Source organism: Temnothorax longispinosus, chromosome 9 (assembly GCF_030848805.1).
Source record: "Temnothorax longispinosus isolate EJ_2023e chromosome 9, Tlon_JGU_v1, whole genome shotgun sequence".
Lineage (NCBI taxonomy): Eukaryota > Metazoa > Arthropoda > Insecta > Hymenoptera > Formicidae > Temnothorax > Temnothorax longispinosus.
In genome coordinates, this window is record NC_092366.1 from 10,609,863 (window position 1) to 10,630,272 (window position 20,410).

Here is a 20,410-nt window from a genome sequence, read left to right on the forward strand (position 1 = left end):
TCAATTTTTCCACCGTTGTCGTTTTTGCTCTATACCGGTTAAACAAAACGACGTAGACAAAAATTTCCTATATAAATTTTGTAGCTAAAGGTTCACTCTTTACAGTGGTATACCACATTTAACTAAAATTATTTATTTTGTTGTTAAAAATTGGCACCGAAAAAAAACTGACGGTTTAGCCCCGGTCTCCCCTACACTGTAATAAAACACTACACACGTAATATTATTCATATATATATATATATATATATATATATATATATATATATATCAGAAAAATCGGAATGCAATGTATAACATTGTAATATTACTGAAATATACCAGTAATATTGCAGAATAATACATCACAATAATATTTGTGACGTATTATAGTAATATTGTACTAAGATATATCATAACGTTATATTATTCAGATATATAATAAAAATCACAGTATGATGTATCACATTATAATACTTATTCAATATTGCAGTAATATTGCAATGCAATACCATATCATAATATTTATACGATATTGTACTAATATTACAGTGCAATAGATCACATAGTAATATTAGTAGAATATTATAATAATACTTTAAAGTCATATACTACACTGCAAATTGTTTCGTGTTCGGCCAAGGAAGCCTTGGGACACGAAGGGTTTGCCGGAGTTCGCCCTGACAAGGGCGCGAAGAGTGTTCCTGAGCTCGGCGAGGAGTGTCAGCAAATAATTGCAGCCGTTGTGTTTTGTGTAATATTTAATTACAACTCCAATACACACAGTCCGTCCAAATGCAGTTTGAGATGCGTGATCTCCACAAGCGGAGCACCACGTACGAGAGTTTATGCGTCTCGCGGCGGGAAGGCTCAGAGAGTGTCGCGCCGAGTTCGGAGACAAGCGCTTGGAGAGTCGGTGAGGAGAATCGCGTTCTCGCTCACTGAGGTCGTCCACTTCCCCGTTGAAGACGGCTGGTGGAGCGTATGACCTCCGAGAGGATACTGGTCGCGGCGAACGGTCTGTCGACTTTTCGGCTCGAGTCCTACTATGATTCTACCGATTCGTGTGGAGACAGTCGTGTTCCGGCTTGAGGATGGCTCGGCGGGGGAGCCGGGTGCTTTACAGGGGAGACGAATCATATCGATCCGCGATCGAACCGCGTTGCGTATTGCACGAAAACGCATAAACGCGTGCGCATGACTCGGATGAGTTCCCATTAATTGAAAGGGAGCGAAAGATTATTGGGCGACGTTCCGTGGCAGGGCCGTGTTTGAGATCGAGGTCTCATGCTCTGCGATCAGGGCCGTTAACAGAGGTACGGCGCCCAACAATTCCTCTCTCGTAAACGGAATTTCGGTTTCTATCCTCAACACAAATTAATACAAATATTACGGAATTATTACATTTTTTTCAAAAAAGATAAAAAAAGGCGCCGAGTAAACGAAATGTATTTTGTAAATTTAAAAATTCAACCTAAGTGGTAGTAGCTTTATTTCTTCTTAACAAAATTATATTACAAAATTGCGTTACCTAACTCAACCTAAGTGACATGTTATTTCAAAAAAATATATAAAATCTTTAAATTGCGCCAATTACAAAGGGACTAAGGGCGGCGGTGTGGTCTAGTGGTAGAGCGCCAGACTCGTAATCTGAGGAACCAGGTTTGAGTCCACTAGAGCCATGAATCATGGAAAAGTTTTTTTCCGAAAAAACCGCGCTTCTCCGTGCAAGATGCGGAGAAAACTGGGCTCCGTCTTTCGGAAGAGACGTTAAACCGTTGGTCCAAAAAAGGAAACAGTAAGGTAGTGGATGAATTGGAGGTTAGGGTTGGATACGTCCCTTCAAAACGCCCTTTAAGGCCTCTTGGGGTATATAAAGTAAAATTCTTTATCCTTTTTTTTTACAAAGGGACTATACATATATATTGCTTTGAAAAATAATTGAACTTAAAATAAAAAAATGTCGGTAACTACTGCCACTATAGGATCCCCTTAAGGGGATGCTGGAGCCGTCTGTATATAACCGACAAAATTACCATTTTCTATGTTATCGACTATAACTGTCCTTGTATAGACAAAAATATAGACAAGGATAGCACGCTACATTGCACGCACACATACGCACGATGCACATCGACATTATACTTTTATATTACGCTTCTAAATCTTGATTTGGAGGGTTATCGATGTTTTTCTTGTTGGGCAATTCGGGGGAACTTGTTATCGCGTTCGTACCAATGGTATATCTCTTATATGAAATACATCTTGTGACGAGCTGACAGCTCGCCGCAACTCGAGACGCCATATTGGGATAAAAGTAGGATAAGGAAATCTGTACTTCCGTAATTTTTTCTCGTTTTCTATATAAAATCGGAGTTCCCCCGAATCATTAATGTATGTACTGCAATTCTGGAGAAGGATTTTTATTTCTGTCAAATTAATACGACGCTATGTGCCGATAAAAAATGCCGGTAAAACAGACGGCTCCAGCATCCCCTTAAAAGTTGAAGCATGAAGGAACTGAATATTACCGACCGAGGAGAAGTAGCGTGCGGACTCGTAATACCATCGCGAGCGTAATTACCATTCCTGGCGGAAATATTTCTACAAAATTTAAAAAACTATAAAATATAATTACCAGAATCTATTAAATTCTACATGAATTTAAAAAGTACTACAAAATCCTATATTAAAATGCTAGAATTAGAACACTTTTGTAAATTTTTGTAGTATTCTACAAGTAAGCAGATGTTTTAATTTTTTAAGATTTTGTTTCTTTTTAAATTTTTAAAATTTGTAGATCTTTGTACTATTTTTTATAAATTGTAGTTTTTCATAAAATACTACTTGCAATAATTTCTTGATTTTAGAACATTGTAATTTGTGGTACTATTTCGTAGATATTTTTACAAAAAAATAACCATTTCTACAAAAAATTAAATATTTCAACAAAAATGTACAAATTTCTATTTCTAGTTAAATTTTGTAGTTATTCATAGAAATTTTTTCCGCCAGGGATGGCGGGTGGCGCCACTTACTAGCAGGAAAATACACGTACACACAAAGTGAATTAGAAACAAAAACACGTTACACGCGGCGCGTAGCAACGACATTCTTTTCGAGTACACAGTCGAGTACGGACGGACATTTTTTGAGATGTGTGTAACTGCGTTGCGTTGCTTGCATTGTAACTTCCTATCGGGAATCCTGGCTTGAAATTCTTGGAGTCAATTAATGAATCGCCAACCTAACGAACGTGGCAAGAGCTGTGAGACCACCGAGATGTGATTCTGCTACACGCTTATTCAACCATAGCTAGGTCAGCGAATCCTTGAGATCTTTCGATTCCAATAAGGAAAGCCAAGTTGAGCAGTCATCAATGGACTATTCTTACGAGTCCCTGCTTCCTAGATAAGAGGGAACAAAGAGCATACAGGTAAGGAGAACACTTCTGAAAGGAGGCAGTTTCACCGAGGATCGCGTTTCGCTGCCATATGCTTAACGAGGAATCCTTCGGTATTTTCAGAAGTGCCTTTCTCCTCTTTCACGTGCACCATTGGCCATGGTGTATTGCCGAGCAAGGCGCTGAGATTCATTCGAACGCTAAAACCATTGATACGAGACGAGATGCAAATCTCTGTGCATGATGATTGCACATCTTCACGGATGAATATACATTTGTTTTTCCTCAACGATGTAAACTATTGAACAGTATGTTAACGAATGCGTTTACAGTAAAAGGTATGAGGAATGAATCGAGCGCTTGATTGTTGCAATCGTAATCCTTGCAAGGTATTATTTCATTCATGTAATAATTACATTGTACTTGAATGTGAGTGTGAGGATTTTGAGCTCAATTTGGTACAAATTTGCATCACGAACTTGATTTTCATGTGTATGATTGACTGACAATGATTATATTCTCAAAGTATTTGCGACAAGCAGTAAAAATAACGTTCAGTGCCTTCAGCTTAAAATAACGATATTTTCAACATATTACGTATCCCAGCAAACGAAAAAAGATTGAAAAGAATTAAAACGGGATTGCCAGGAATTCAATTAAGGACTTTCCGAATTCCATTCTGTCCAAAAAAGGGATTAAAATAGTTTCAATATCATGGAATTCCTTATTTTGGAAAGAATTTGTCTTTTTTAAATCCCATCCAATTCCGACACAAAAATATTATACCACTGAATGCCAGGTTAGGGATTGGAAAGTTTCGTGATGAATTCCATTGAATACCATTGATTCCGTTAACGAAATAAATACCACTGAATGCCAGGTTAGGGATTAAAAAGTTTCGTGATGAATTCCATTGAATACCATTGATTCCGTTAACGAAATGAATACCATTGAATGCCAAACTAGGAATTAAAAATTTCCGTATTGAATTCCATTGAATTCCGTCTATTCTGACAATAAAATGAAAAACCATTGAATGCCAGGATAGGGATTGAAAAGTGTCCGTGTTGAACTCTGTGGCAGTACGCGCCACCAATAGTACACGCCCGCGCGGTATCTGCATTACCGGCAGTTCGCGTCGACGCCGCTAAGCGTCGCATCGCTGGGGCATCTTTTCGAGTTCAAAGTTTCGTCTCGACCGCTATGTAAAGGGACCCCCTACGGGGCCTGACAGATCTTACAAATCTCATTTTCGGGCTAATTGCCCGTCGGCAGTAGTGCGTGTAATGCCCTTAAGCGTCGTCTACAATGGCAGCAGGATAAAGTAAGACGTAAGCAGTAAGTTATTGACTAATGGGATTTTTACAATTCAAGAATAATCGACTGTGATTGGTCAATAGCTTACTGCTTACGTCTTACTGCATACTCCTGCTGCCATTGTAGACGACGTTTTTAGGCATACACAAAAGCTCACCGACGAACAACGAATAACGGCGCTTGGTCGCCCAGCGGAGGCGCGAGACGTTTCCTAAACCATCTAATGTTATACAATTCCATAACCTTTACGGATTCCATAGGATTAAATGGAATTGAAAATTTCTTTTTTGGATTCCATGGGATTCGACCATCTCATTTCGAATCCGACGATATTTTGCTTAACATTGTTTGCAATACGGTTAATAATTTCAGCGTTTAGTTCAATATTTGATTTTGATGCGTAGATAACAATTGATAATAATATTCTAATTTACTCGTTAAATTATATAATGTTTTTGATCTCATTGAATTCTAAGTAACGTATTAATTTCGAAGCTACAGTCCTTGTTTACTTCAGTTCAAGCTACAGTCCTTGTTTACTTCAGTTCAATAACAGAACTTACATTTCATGTTTATATGACTAAGATTTGCGAAACTGTTCATGATATATATGTATGTATATTTGCGAAAGAAACGCTGCTTGAGAGCGCGACTATTATGATTCCTTTATAACTCATTTTGAATTATACTTGTTTAACAACTTTCAATTCTATGTGTTGCTCCTGTCTATTCTCACGTAGCCAGTCTTAAGACTAAGCCTGTACTTAACAGCATAAAATATAATATTTAGGTACAAGTAAATTATGCATTACTTAAAAAATTGGTAATTTGTTAGAGATAAATTTCTAGTTACGTAAAAATTAGTATTTAGGTGAAAATAAATTAATTTCTTTTGTAAATCGATAATTAGTAGAAATATATTTTTTATTATTAAAATAATTCATATTTGTAAAAAATGAATTACTATATACTTATTTAAAAATTAATAATTGGTGAAAAATAATTATTGCACGTCCCTTTAAATGTTTATTACTGGAGCCTCTACATTAATTTGATTAACGCTAGCTGAAAGTATTGTTACGCCCGTGCTGGACACTGAGTAGAGAAGTCGCGGAAAGCTGTGAAGCGCGCTCCTTGACAACGGGAGTTGGTTGATGGATTTATTGATTTTCTGTTTGGCGGATTTTTGGAATTCGCACGCGTTCTGTTTTACGAGCTTGGAATAAACGCATTTCTTAAGTTCTTTTGAGTTCTCTTTTTTTTTGCGAGTTCCGCGAAATACGTGCGCGAGTGTGGAGTGCGCGATAGTGTTACGGCGGCGAGCTTACTCGACGAGCGTAACAGTATGCATACCACATCATTTTTTTTACTTTATTAAGTAAAATACAGAACTGACGTCGTTAAACGCATGAAAACGTGGATCAACTTCCAGAAATCAATTTCTAAGATGCATCTACGCATCAATTTTTTTAAAAGTTGCATAAGATCTAACATCATTCTACCACACATAATCGATTCAGACACTATACCAACAATTTGCAAGACAGAAGATCCGTTAACGACACTATTTTACAAAGGTTTGCTGTGAGCATGATTCGTAATAAAATATACGACGCGCATAATACAATCCGCGCCTTACAACTTACAACCGCGCTGTTTTAAATTAACAAAAATTATAACACATACACTACCGATTTCACTGTGTAATAACTTTTTTAACACGCAAAATAAATAGTCCAGGAGCTAGCGGAATTTTAGGTGACTGATTTTCTTACGCCTGAAATTTTTTCCACGAGTTATTATGGTCATGTCTGCCAAATGTAGACAGATGGCAGAGTCTGTCCGCGGGACATAAAGCAAACAGAATTTTTGTAACTTGTATTAATTTCCAAAGACATTGACTGATTTCATTACAGCTGATTTTTTTACAGTTGATTATTTAAACCATTTCAACAAGAAAAAATGAGTTGTCCGACAAAAAAGTTGGGACATGACCCGTGTCTGCCATTTGGAATTGGTAATTTTTTCTTTGACTCTTGACTGATTTTCTTACAGCTGAATTTTATTTTACAGTTTAATAATATATTAAGGATGAAGTATATAACCTTGTCCTGATTTTGTGTTGACAATTTTAGTGGGACAGAACCGCTCTCTGACGTCTTTGTTATGTTAATTAATCATTAATGTTTGACTAATTTTCTTACAGCTAATTTTTATGGTGTACTTTTAAAATGCCAACAGAAAGACATTGATATATTTGTCCGACATTTTTGGTGGGACAACACGATATAAAAGCAGAAAAATCTTATACGCGGCTTAACAGAATACAGTTTCTCAGTTGTTTCGACAAATAATTTTAAATTAAGAGCTTTACGTATAATTTATATAAGGTACCTATGAATAAATACATATTTTATATATATAGCATAATTTTTATACTATATATATGGGGCATTCTCCGTCAAAAAGACCACCCCCTCTACACACTTTAATTTTAGAGATATAATGTTTTGTAAGGGTTTAACATTTTCGTTAAAGGGTCTATCGTCATAGGTCCGCCATTTTGTTTGCTCAATAAAGGCCATACGGCATCAAAAAATAACCCTTTAACGAAAATTTTAAGTCCAATAATAATAGTCACAGCATTATCATTGCTAGAGAGCTAACATGTCCCAATATTTTCATTAGACACGTGTGAAAATCGAAAGTATATAAAATTTCAAAGAATTTGACAACTTTGTCCGACAGAAATACTCCAGTAAATAGTATCACATGTCCAATAATAATAATCACAACATTATTTTTGTCAGAGAGCAAATATGTCCCACTATTTTCATCAGACACGAGTGAATATCGTTAGTATATAAAATTCCAAAGAATTTGACCACTTTGTCCGACAGAAATACTCCAGTAAATAATATCACATGTCCAATAATAATATTTACAATATTATTATTGTCAGAGAGCAAATATGTCCCACTATTTTCATCAGACACGAGTGAATATCGATAGTATATACAATTTCGAACAATTTGACCACTTTGTCCGACAGAAATACTCCAGTAAATAATATCACATGTCCGATAATCATATTTTCAACATTATTTTTGTCAGAGAGCAAATATGCCCCGATATTTTCGTCAGACACGTGTGAAAATCGAAAATATATAAAATTTCGAACAATTTAACCCCTTTGTCCGACATAAATACTTCAGTCATTAATTGATGATTAATTAACATAACAAAGACGTCAGAGAGCGGTTCTGTCCCACTAAAATTGTCGGACAAGGTTATATACTTCATCCTTAATATATTATTAAACTGTAAAATAAAATTCAGCTGTAAGAAAATCAGTCAAGAGTCAAAGAAAAAATAACCAATTTCAAATGGCAGACACGGGTCATGTCCCAACTTTTTTGTCGGACAACTCATTTTTTCTTGTTGAAATGGTTTAAATAATCAACTGTAAAAAAATCAGCTGTAATGAAATCAGTCAATGTCTTTGAAAATTAATACAAGTTACAAAAATTCTGTTCGCTCTATGTCCCGCGGACAGACTCTGCCACCTGTCTACATTTGGCAGACATGACCATAATAACTCGTGGAAAGAATTTCAGGCGTAAGAAAATCAGTCACCTAAAATTCCGCTAGCTCCTGGACTAAAATCTTTGTACTTCCATTTCGTGAGCGAACGTGATAGGCTAGAAATTCAAATGGTTGCTCAATAAACATAAAGAATCCTTGAAAAACAAGATACGCTCGGTACGTTATTTTTGCAAAATAGCAACATACACACACACATCTGAAGCGTTACCTCCAAACACAGGTCCGACACAAAACGAAAATCCACACATAAAAACAGCAACATCTAAATGGTTTTCCCTAGAACCGTTCAACCCGAACTTGACCACCACTCACACAATCTCATTAAACCCTTCCTCATTCAATGATCCTTCCCCTTGTCTCTTACATATCCAGAATAAATGGTTTGTCAACCTTACCGCCTCATATATATCAATTAAAGTCCAACAACTTTTACAACTGGGGAAGAATTTGTGCTTATCAACATATAACAAAACTAAACTCATAACAGAACTCATAAAATGCACAGAACATAACATCTATAGACTCCCTAATAACATTCGTACCACCACACGGAATAGAATAACTCCTATAACAAAAAACCTTTTAAATTACTCATTTAAAACCTCCCCTATAGACCAAGAACTAATTAATGCCTCCCTTAATGTGCGACACTTCATATGTGAAAATCCGAATATAATCTTCACAAGAGCAGACAAAGACAACGTCACCGTAGTTTTAAATAAGAAAGATTATCTTGACAAGATAAATTCCATGCTAGGAGATTATCCCAATACGTATACCCAGCAAACACAATGCAACATGTAACGTACAGGTTAGTTGTAATTTCCTACTCAACAATATAAATGCAATATAACACACGTGTTATAGGCATACCTAGGCATACCACACGTGTTATATTGCATTTATATTATTGAGTAGGAAATTACAACTAACCTGTACGTTACATGTTGCATTGTGTTTGCTGGGTACTGTTATAAAAAAAGATCTCACAAAAAAACAAATTCGAGGCCTCCACGACATGCTCGCGAGATGAAAAAAACACGAGTTTATTGATGAACACACTTATAAAAAACTTAAGGGCATCTTATATAGTGGCAGTAGTTACCGACATTTGCAGATTCGAAGAATTCTTTGAATTGGCTTTACAGAATTGCAAGTTTTTGGTCTAGAATTAAAGTACGCACAAAAATCTATTTCCCGATACACGATTTCATATCAGAAACGAAAATTTGAGCACATGCAGTTGTCACCTGACGACAATATTTGCTTAAACAAAAATACTGCAGTTTATATATACAAAAAGATACACAAGGGAGGTAGTGACAACATTTACGAACAATTTCGTGTAAATAAAACTAAGATTGAATGCTTAGAAAAAAAGATTTTTCCTAAGGCAGCTTTATTAATGCAAAGGCACATGCAGGTTGACAGAATGAGCAGTATTGTGGGTAACAGCATGGTGGAAGTATAGAAGGTGAGACATTCCGGAAGATGCGCAGTCGTCCGAAAGTGGTGGGGAGTAGTCAACCAATCAGATTTTACCCATTCTGCAAATCCACCATGATCATATGATTGATATATATGTATTTAATGCTCAGCTGTGCTCAGCGATATATAGGCTGCGTTTCGTTATTGACTGCAAATACTGAAAATCTATAGTGTACGTTACGTTACGTATAGTGTTATATAGTTTATTATTATTTCGGACATCATGCCGAAATGTTTTGTAAACAATTGCAAAAATCGGACGTCTCATGTCTTCAATAAAAAAGTTGTATTTTATACATTTCCCCAAGATCCGGATTTGCGATCGAAATGGTTGGAAGCTTGTCAAAAAAATAAGGAATACAAAGATAAAAATGGTAATTAAAATATGTTATTATATCGCTATTATTATTATTAAATTGTATAATTATTATTAAATTATGTTATATAACCCCATAACCTAACGCTCATAACCTAAATTTCTTAATACAATAAAGTAATTTTTATTAAAATTACTTTCAGAAAGAATATGTACGGTTAAGAACAATTAATAATGAAATAAAAATGAATAATATAAAAAAAAATAGAAAAAAAACGAAGCATATGTGCAATATTATTATTTAGATAGCACTATATATATTTCTTATATTTTCATTTATTTATAAGTTTCATTTTCTGTTGTATTGTTTCAATATTGTATTGTTTATTAGTTTTCAGTAGTGTACAATATGAGTTTATGTTAATATTTATAAATACACATATATTTTTACTTCAAATATATATATATTATATATAAATACTATGTTCTTATTTCTGATTAGTCATTCACGTTTAAAATACGCGCGTTACCAAATGGGTAAAATCTGATTGGTTGAAATTTCGGTCCCTCCCCACATGCCGCCATTATGCGCAATGTCTCACCTTTTATAATTCCACCATGGGTAACAGTAGTTGCCGGCAGGATCTTGTAAGAGATGGCGCTGCAGTCGCTGCAATCTGACAAAAACAGATATATCGTACAGGTATCTCGTTAGACAAGGACAGAGATATCGTACAGATGCCTCGTTAGACAAGGACGCTCGAAAAACTCACGTACACGGCTCTTTCCATGTGTGCGCTATCTTCGCCACGTGCCTGAAAACAGGCAGCGTCTCGAAACTCGAAACTAAAACGACGAAGATCGGCGAGGCCTACCGGCCTATCATGTCGGTTGAAAACATAAATAAATATATACGGTCATAGACGGAAATGTTTTACTGGAAAATTAATTCGTAACAATTGTTACAAACACGATGAATGTTTCACTTTCTTCCTGATTAGTGATTTACATACACAGATACACAAAAAATACTTTTTACGCGACGAAAGCTTGTCGCTCGTAAACAGATGGGATTTGCATTATTAGAGGGAAACATATTCGACAATAACTAGATACGTTTGCGAGAAAAAAAAAAGGTTTTGTACTTTATATTATCACTAATTTTATTATGTAATATATTGTAGAGATTCGTTTTGCATTATTCAAATCAAATTATACATACTCTTTCGATCTTTTATTATTAGGAAAAGCATATAAAACTATGTAATAGATTATCTTTTCACTTCTTCTTATTCTTTATTATTTATATCAGTTCTTATATAATACTACGTCGTTTCATTATAAGAGAATAAAGAATACATAAGAAATTTTTACATTCAGAAAAAATATACATATCACTTTTGAGTTCTTTACGAGTAAAGTTAGTTACAAGAAGAAGATATGTAATGGACTAATCACCGATTTTTATTCTCTTGCATTTACGTAAATCTACATCGAAAATAAATCTATCCGTGTCGATCAGCTGAATCAGAGCGAGAAAGAGAGAATAATTCTCTCTCTCTCTCTCTCTCTCTCTCTCTCTCTCTCGCTCGCTCGCTTGCTCGCTCGGCACGTTGACCTTGGCCGCGGCCGCAGTGTTCGTAAATACAGGATCGCTGGCATGCGGTAGCATGTGAAAGAATGAAAGTAAAGCCCCTTACCGACGAAAATGATAAAACAAGGTGTCAACGACTGGAATCTAATACTCAAAAAAATCCTCAGCAGAGGGCAGAGGAAAATAATAAGGCAAAATTTCAAAGACGAAGCTGATGCTCAGAGACATGCTCAGCAAAGGGCCGACGAAAATGATGAAGCAAGGTCTCAACGACTGGAATCTAATGCCCAAAGAAATGCTCAGCAGAGGGCAGAGGAAAATGATGAGACAAGATCTCAACGACTTGAAGCTGATGCCCAGAGACATGCTCAGAGAAGATGCCAAGCCAGACAACTGAATCACCACATTGCGCTAATTGCCAAAGGTCATGAAATTAATGTGTTTGTTCACACACTTGGCCAAATGAATGTCAAATGCCAATTTTGCAAATTGTTAAACTTTATATGTGAAAAGCCTAAAGATGGAAAATTTACATATTGTTGCCAAAAGGGCAAGCTTCAATTAAAACACATAAATTTTCCTGAATTTCTTAAAAAATTATTCATGGGAAATAATGCTCCATCTAAGAATTTTATGGATAATATTTGTTCATATAACAGCGCTTTAGCTATGGCTTCCATGGGTGCCCCGGGCAATAAGAATCCCTTGGATGTAATAAACCTTGCTCCTTATTGTTTAAAGATTCATGGGCAATATCATCATTTGACCTCGACGGCAATGTGCCCAGGGGATGGGCAAGCTCCCCGTTATGCACAGCTTTACTTCTTAGATACGGAAGAAGCATCATAGAATGAATAACAAAGCCAACCAAGAATGTGATTCAGCTCTGATGAGAGATTTGTCATGCTTCATGGTTCAATGCAATGAATTTGCCAAGACTTTTAAAATGATGCGTCAAGTTGAACAAGATCTTAATTTGAAAGGCAGTCAAGCCCCAAATTTGATGTTGTCCTTTTGAAATAATCCTCAACACGATCAAAGAAGATACAATGCTCCACGAGCTAATGAAATAGCCGTAGTTTTTCAAAATGTTGATGGTGAGCCTCTATTTGAGAAAAACATTCGGATTTATAACAAAAATTCAAACAATGTCTAACAAATTTCAATTCTGGACAAAAAGTGTTACCCTTTGTTATATCCATACGGTAATGATGGATGGCATTCAGAATTGAAATCTCATAATCTCCTAAATATCCAGGATTCAGAATAACTCAAATGGATTATTATGCTCATTTGCTGGCACCAAGAGCAGAATTTAGTCAATTTTAAAGAGCAGGCAAGTTGAGATGTCAATTCATACTTGTTGCCTATACGAAAACTGAAGCCAATAGGCTTAATTACATTAAAATGAATCAGCCCCAATTAAAAGCTGAACTTTATTCAGGATTAATGGATCACCTTGATAATCGATTACAAAATGAAGGAATTGCAGCTGGTATACCTGTAATATTACCATCCTCATTTATGGGCAGTCCAAGGAACATGCAAGAAAGGTACCAAGATGCCATGTCTTTAGTCAGAAAGTTTGGTAAACCAGACATTTTTCTTACGATGACTTGCAATCCTTAATGCCCTAAAATTAAAGAAAACCTTGATGGATGCCCAGTAGAGTATCGACCTGACCTGGTCGCTAAAACATTCAACTTGGATGTCAAAGAAGTTATAAAAAATCTAATTCAAAATGGAATTTTGGGAAATATCATAGCCTATGCAGGCGTGATTGAGTTCCAAAAAAGAGGGCTACCACATTTGCATTTACTTGCAATGTTGAGTGATGCAGAGAAGCCCCGATTTCAAGAAGCTCATACCATCATTGACATGATGGTATGGGCTGAAATTCCTGACGAAAAAAGATATCCAGAACTTAATGCAAAAGCTCTGAAGCATATGATTCATGGTTCTTGTGGTGACTCCTTTTGAAGATATTCTTATACTGGGGATGATGGAAAATGCTCAAAAGGTTTTCCAAAAGAGTTTCGAGACGAAACTAATGCTAATGTAAATGGATATCCCATGTATCAACAAAGGAATACTGGGAAAAAATACATTGTCAGAAGCAAAAAAATTGACAATAGATGGGTGGTGCCATATTCGCCATATTTAATCATGAAATATGATCAGCACACCAATTTGGAAATATGTTCATCAGTGAAGAGCGTAAAATACTTACATAAGTACATTCACAAAGGATATGATTGTGCTGCTATTGAAGTGCAAGCACGAGATGGCACAAGGCTTATTACAGTAGATAAAGTTAACACATTCCTGGATGCAAGATATGTTAGTGCTCCAGAAGCAATGTGGAGACTGAATGGATACAATCTGTTCATGAAGTCTCACACAGTAATAAGACTGGCAGTTCATTTGCCTAATCGCCAAATGGTTTATTTCCGGGCGGGAATTAATAAAGAGCAAGCTGCTCAAAGAGAGCTCACCCGAGATACTACGCTGACTGCATGGTTTAAATTGAATCAATCTGATAAAAATGCGGTGAATTTTCTTTACACAGATATTCCTTCTCACTATATTTATGAAAAGAAAGAAACTAAGTGGAAGCCACGCAAAAAAGGTATTGCCAAAATAATTTCAAGGCTTTACACAGTGAGCATCAAAGATACTGAGAGATTTTATCTCCGCCTTCTTTTTTCCATGTGGCAGGAGCTAAATGTTTTGAGGATCTGAGAACTGTCAATGGCGTCCTTTATGAGACGTTCAAGGATGCGGCAATTGCAAAGAATTTGGTAGAAGCTGATGATCTTTGGGAAAAAACAATGGAAGAAGCGACAGGATCCCATATGCCTGCACAGCTTCGAGAGCTATTTACTTATATTTGCATCTTTGGAACTCCAACTGATGTACCAACTCTTTGGAATAAATACAAAGAACACATGATTGAAGACTTTGTACACAGCAATGTTGTCAATCCTGAAAATATGGGTTTAAATCATATACAAGAAATTCTGAGGAATAATGGAAATGGTTGTGAAAATTTCCAATTGCCAAATCCAAATTTAGTGATTATTTACGTAACAGAATATAATGTAGATGAGGAAAGAAGACGTGGCGACTATTTATTATTGACACTAAATGCTGAGCAAAAGTACGTGTACGATTTAGTTATGCGAGCAATTGATAATGAGAATGAACCACAGCGTTTATTTTGTATAGATGGGTTTGCAGGTAGTGGTAAAACCTATCTGTTTAACACATTTCTGAGTGTTATTCGAGGAAGAAACGAGGAGGTTCTTCCATGTGCATCAACTGGCATTGCTGCAACACTTCTAAAGAGAGGAAGAACCTATCACTCCCTGTCCAAGCTTACTATCCCAATTGATGATGGTGCAAAATCAAATATCAGAAGAAACTCTAAAGCTGCACGAGAACTGATATCAGCCAAACTCATCATATGGAATGAGGTGAGTATGACTGTAGGACATGCCTTAACAGCAGTTGATAAACTTCTCAGGGATTTAATGAAGAAATCACAACCATTTGGAGGAAAAGTTATTCTATTTGCAGAAGATTTCAGACAAAATCTGCCCATAGTGCCTCATGCACAAAAAACAACGATAATTGAGTCAACTGTAAAATATAACCCGTTATGGAGGAATGTAACTCAAGTTAAACTCCAGAAAAATATGAAACTGGAGATGAAAGAGAATTTGCAAATTGGCTGTTGCAACTCGGAGATGGTAAATTGTCCAATACGGATGGACATTTTTGGTGATAAAATCACCATAGAACAAGTTCGAGATAATCTTGATCAAGCGATCCTTTGTCCAAAGAATGAAGACACGTTTAAAATTAATGATGAAATCCTTTATCTAATGGAAGGAGAGGAAAAGGAATATCTTTCAATTGACTCTATTATGAGTGATCCACAAGAGCAATTAAATTTTCCGACTGAATTTTTAAACTCTGTGACACCTTCTGGGATGCCAGTTCATTGACTCAAAATAAAAGTCGGTGCTACAATTATCCTGTTAAGGAATTTGAATACCAAGAAAAAACTATGCAATGGCACAAGATTTATTGTTACTGATTTGAAACCTAATCTTATTTATGCGGAGGTTCTAACTGGCTCTGCCAGAGGTCAGATTGTTTTCTTACCAAGGATAGATTTCCTTCCAAATGACTCGGAACTCCAGTTTAAGCTCAAACAAAGACAGTTTTCTATTAGAGTGGCATTTGCTATGACAATCAATAAATCCCAGGGACAAACTTTAGAAAAAGTTGGGATTTATCTGCCATCTGATAGTGTCAAAGTTAAGGTCGATGAAAACAGCAATCAAGAACATCTTATTGAGGGAAATTCAAAATCTTTTACAAAAAATGTTGTATATCGAGAAATTTTGTAAATTGACATGCAAAAAAATTGGAGGAAAGCCAATAATAGCGAGTCAGCGGGGGAACTTCAGCCGTTAAAAAAAAATATTATATCTGAAATTAATGAATGAGAGCTCATAAGAACGGGGAAACGGAGGGTACTTTAACTAGAGAAGGGTATAAATATCTATACGCCTACAAAAATCGGCTGCTTTGCGCTCATAAAATTTGGCTGCTTTGCGCCTATAAAAATTGGCTACTCTGCGTCTTCAAAAGTTGGCTGCTCTGCGCTCATAAAAATCGGCTGCTCTGCGCCTTTCAAATTCGGCTGTCTGTCTGTCCGGCTGCGAACTACTTATTCATTAATGGAATGAAAATAAAAAAGAAAAATATATATTATCCTAAATTAATAAATGAGAGTAAAATAAAGAGGAACAGAAATGCATTCTGCGATTGGCGCAGTAATTGCAAATAAAATGCATTCTGCGCAGTGTGCAGTGATGAGAGTAAAATAAAGAGGAACAGAAATGCATTCTGCGATTAGCACAATAATTGCAAATAAAATGCATTCTGCGCAGCGCGCAGTGATTACTTCATCATTCTTTATTGTCCCTTTGATTTCCGCTCTTTTGTTCATTAATGAATTTCACATTATTTTTCTTTTTAGTGGAGTAAGCCTACTGGGGAAACCACTAAAAAAAAAACACGTCAGCAATAGTACCCCATAAGTGGCGCGGAAACTATTGTCCTAATTATAATTATATTATATTCTAACCGTCTATATAACTAGCTATTTAATAATATTCGGGGGAGATTACAGTTCCACTTTATAGTATAAAGTGTATAGTTTTTCGTTACCGATCTTTTTGGAAGCCGGTTATAAAATTCTTCCAATTTTTCGGGAATTAATTGACCGAATCTTAAAGAATTGTACATAAAGTAGAGGTAGAATTTCCCGGGGAGAGCCATAAAACGTATAATTTTTTGTTACCGATTTTTTTGGAAACTGGTTCCGAAATTTTTCTAATTTTTCGAGAAATAATTGACCGAATCTTAAAGAATTATATATGAAATAGGGGTAAAAAAAAAGAACTAAAAAATGTAATAGAATTAGAAAAATTGCTAATAGTAAAAGGGTTTCCGATTTCTGCTAAAAAAAAAATGTACGTGATTGCTTCAATTTCCGTAAACTTTGAGATACCAAGCTGAATTTTTTTTATGGATAACTTTTATGGCTAATTTTTCATTACCGATTTTTTAGAAACCGGTTTGGAAATTATTCAAATTTCGAGAAATAATAAGTATTAATTGACCGATTTTCTTAAAATCAGAGCCAAAATTTTTTTAATTTTTAGAGGATAAGTTTAATATTTTATTAATAGATAATTTTTTTTTAATAGATCAATTTTCTTAAAACCAGTGCCAAAATTTTTCTAATTTTTTGTTGATGATTTTGATGAAACTGGTACCAAAAGATTACTAATTTTATGGGAAGGGCTACTATGGGGTTGAAAATTGGAGGTTTCATGGGGTTCTATTGGTGCTTCTAATTAATAGGTAAGTTTGGAGAAAGGGGAATAGATTTTGAGCCCGCGCGAAGCTCGGGCGAAAAATCTAGTCATTCATAAATCAATACCAACACCCGATAGCAACATATCGGACAGTTTCCAATTAGTCGACAAGTTACAAGACTTATATATACCTGATGGCTAAATTAATTTCATTAGACGTTATATCACTCTTTACCAATATCCCCACAAACTTGGCCATTGAAAGTTTAATAAAAAGATGGAGCTACATAAAAAACAATTGTACATTATCGCGTGACGAATTTTTGATGGCAGTCCGGTTTGTTCTCAACTACACTTTCTTCGTGTTCAACGGGGTATAATATCAACAAACCTTTGGCACACCCATGGGTTCACCGCTTTCACCTATCGTTGCAGATATCACCCTACAAGATTTGGAGACGAGGGCAATCGAGATTCTTTCATTTTACCTATCGTTTTATTGCAGATATGTTGACGACGTTGCCATGGCGGCTCCCCTCTCCGTGTATGACGACATAATTAAAACTTTCAACTCTTTCCAGTTAACAATGGTTACAATTCACAATGGAAGAGGGAGTCGACGACCGACTAAATTTTCTTGACACAACATTAATTTTAACAAATAATTTTATAACCTTTGACTGGTACCAAACTTACTTTCTCGGGGAGATACCTGCATTTCGAGTCTCGACACCCTCTCTGCCAAAAAGAGGCACAGCCATAGGCCTCATTGATAGAGCGTTCCGTCTCTCACATTCGGATTTCCACCAAAAGAATTTCGAATTTGTTATCAACACTTTATTAACGGATACCTGCTATCGTTCATTTTCAAAACCCTGCACGAACGACTTAAAACATTAATCACGTTAAACAACACAAACAACATAACTACAGACAACAACATCTCTAACAGCGAATACACCGAACATACGCATTTCTTTAACATCCCATATATCCCATAAATTTCAGAACAATTTAAGCTTGTGGTCCGAGACTTACAGGCAAAAATATCGTACACCGGTATAAATAATTGTAAACGATTCATATACGTGTATATAAAGATCCATTACCTAACAAATTACATAATAAAGTAATAAAGTAGTTTATAAAATACCTTGCAATGATTGCGATGCTTCATATGTACAAACGACACGCCTCCTAAAAACACGAATTAATGAACATCGCAATCACATTAAAAGAAACACATCACAACACTCGGTCATCACGGACTATAGACTTAAAAATCACGAATTTGCATGGAATAGGGTAGAAATCCTGGATGAAGAACGTATTTATGGGAGATGACTAGTGTCTGAAATGATACACATAAAAAGACAGACCAACAGTCTCAATTTACAAAGCGACACCGAGAGCCTCGACCACGCATATCTTGATGTCACAAAACAACACACTTAATTTTAAGGTTGTATGACCCCTTAGAAGAAAAAATGCCAAATTCTTCAAACTTTGTCAGGTGATGAGTATTATAATAATAAAGCATTGTGCCAAGTTTGAACAAGTTTGCGAGGCCCGTTCAAAAGTTATAACAATTTGAGTTTAACATGGGCTCTTATGGAAATTCATCAAGTTTCACTGTTTTTTCAACTTTATTTGAGAAATTAATATCGAAGAAAATATGTCATCCTTTTAAAACTTTGCAGAAATTTTAATAAACATCTTACAAACAAATTAGAACCAAAAAAATTATGACTTCGAGGATATTTTCTGAAATATTGAATAAAAACCAAACACAGAGAACAGTCTCGCTTGGTCTCACTGAACTCGTAAGTACAGAGATCTGGCAACAGCGCACTATGACGTCACATTAGAACCTCTCTCTCCGTCACTCTCCGTAAAGGATAACAAATACTACAGAGGTCCGTTACTTTTTCTAATAGAGCCTCCTGTGTATCGAAAGTGTGCTCTGAGCACGTGTAATATACAGACGCATCGTTTGAGGTTAGTTTTCGCTTGCGCTACGAAAATGCCGAAAGTAAAACGTTACATGTGGAAAGGAAAAGTTGTCACTGAAAAAGTGTACAATCAACGGTTAGCACAGACAAATACTGGGAAACGTAATTTGAAGACACGAGTCGAAACCACACCAGATGATTGTAACAATTCCATGGCACATGTAACCTTTTACTTTTGGCATTTTCGTAGCGCAAGCGAAAACTAACCTCAAACGTTTCGTCTGTATATTACACGTGCTCAGAGCACACACTTCGCGTTCACGCAGCTGATGTCGAGTGAGATCAATGCTACCAACTTACAGAAAATGCGACGTTGTCGCGATCAAAATACTTTTTTATGAGAGCTATTGTATTTAATTTATTAATAAATGACGTAAATAAATAACGTAATATAATTTCATTAGTATTTTTAAACAGTAATTACTATGTTTTGTTACTTTTTAAAGATTTTCACACTTTCAGATTTTCGTTTGTGTCAGTTGCAAGTCAGGTACAGTCTTTCTAAAAATCATTAAAAGTGAAAGTTTGCATACGAGAAAATATGCATAAAAATGTCTCTATAGCTCTTAAAAACACAGGCAACCGTTATTTTAATAAAATATTAATATAAATATTACTTTCCAGTAAAGAATATCTTCTTAAATATGTTAATTAGCTTTATGTTACGTTTCTTAAACTTTTGGCAGAGATCTTACGGGTCATACAACCTTAAACCCAACGGCAGACATACACCAGACTCCGTAACTCACGGTTCTCGGCCGACGAAGTAAGTAGCCTCTTTCAATTCTAAGCAATTAA

General features: G+C 35.7%; 1 protein-coding gene and 1 pseudogene across 1 annotated transcript in view; one reads left to right on the forward strand and one right to left on the reverse strand.

Annotated features, from left to right (window-relative positions):
• LOC139819259 (uncharacterized) overlaps positions 1-20,410 on the reverse strand; it is a 255,776-nt gene that overhangs the window by 171,593 nt on the left and 63,773 nt on the right. The gene's annotated exons all lie outside the window — the stretch shown is intronic.
• On the forward strand, positions 17,795-19,772 carry LOC139819166 (uncharacterized; annotated as a pseudogene).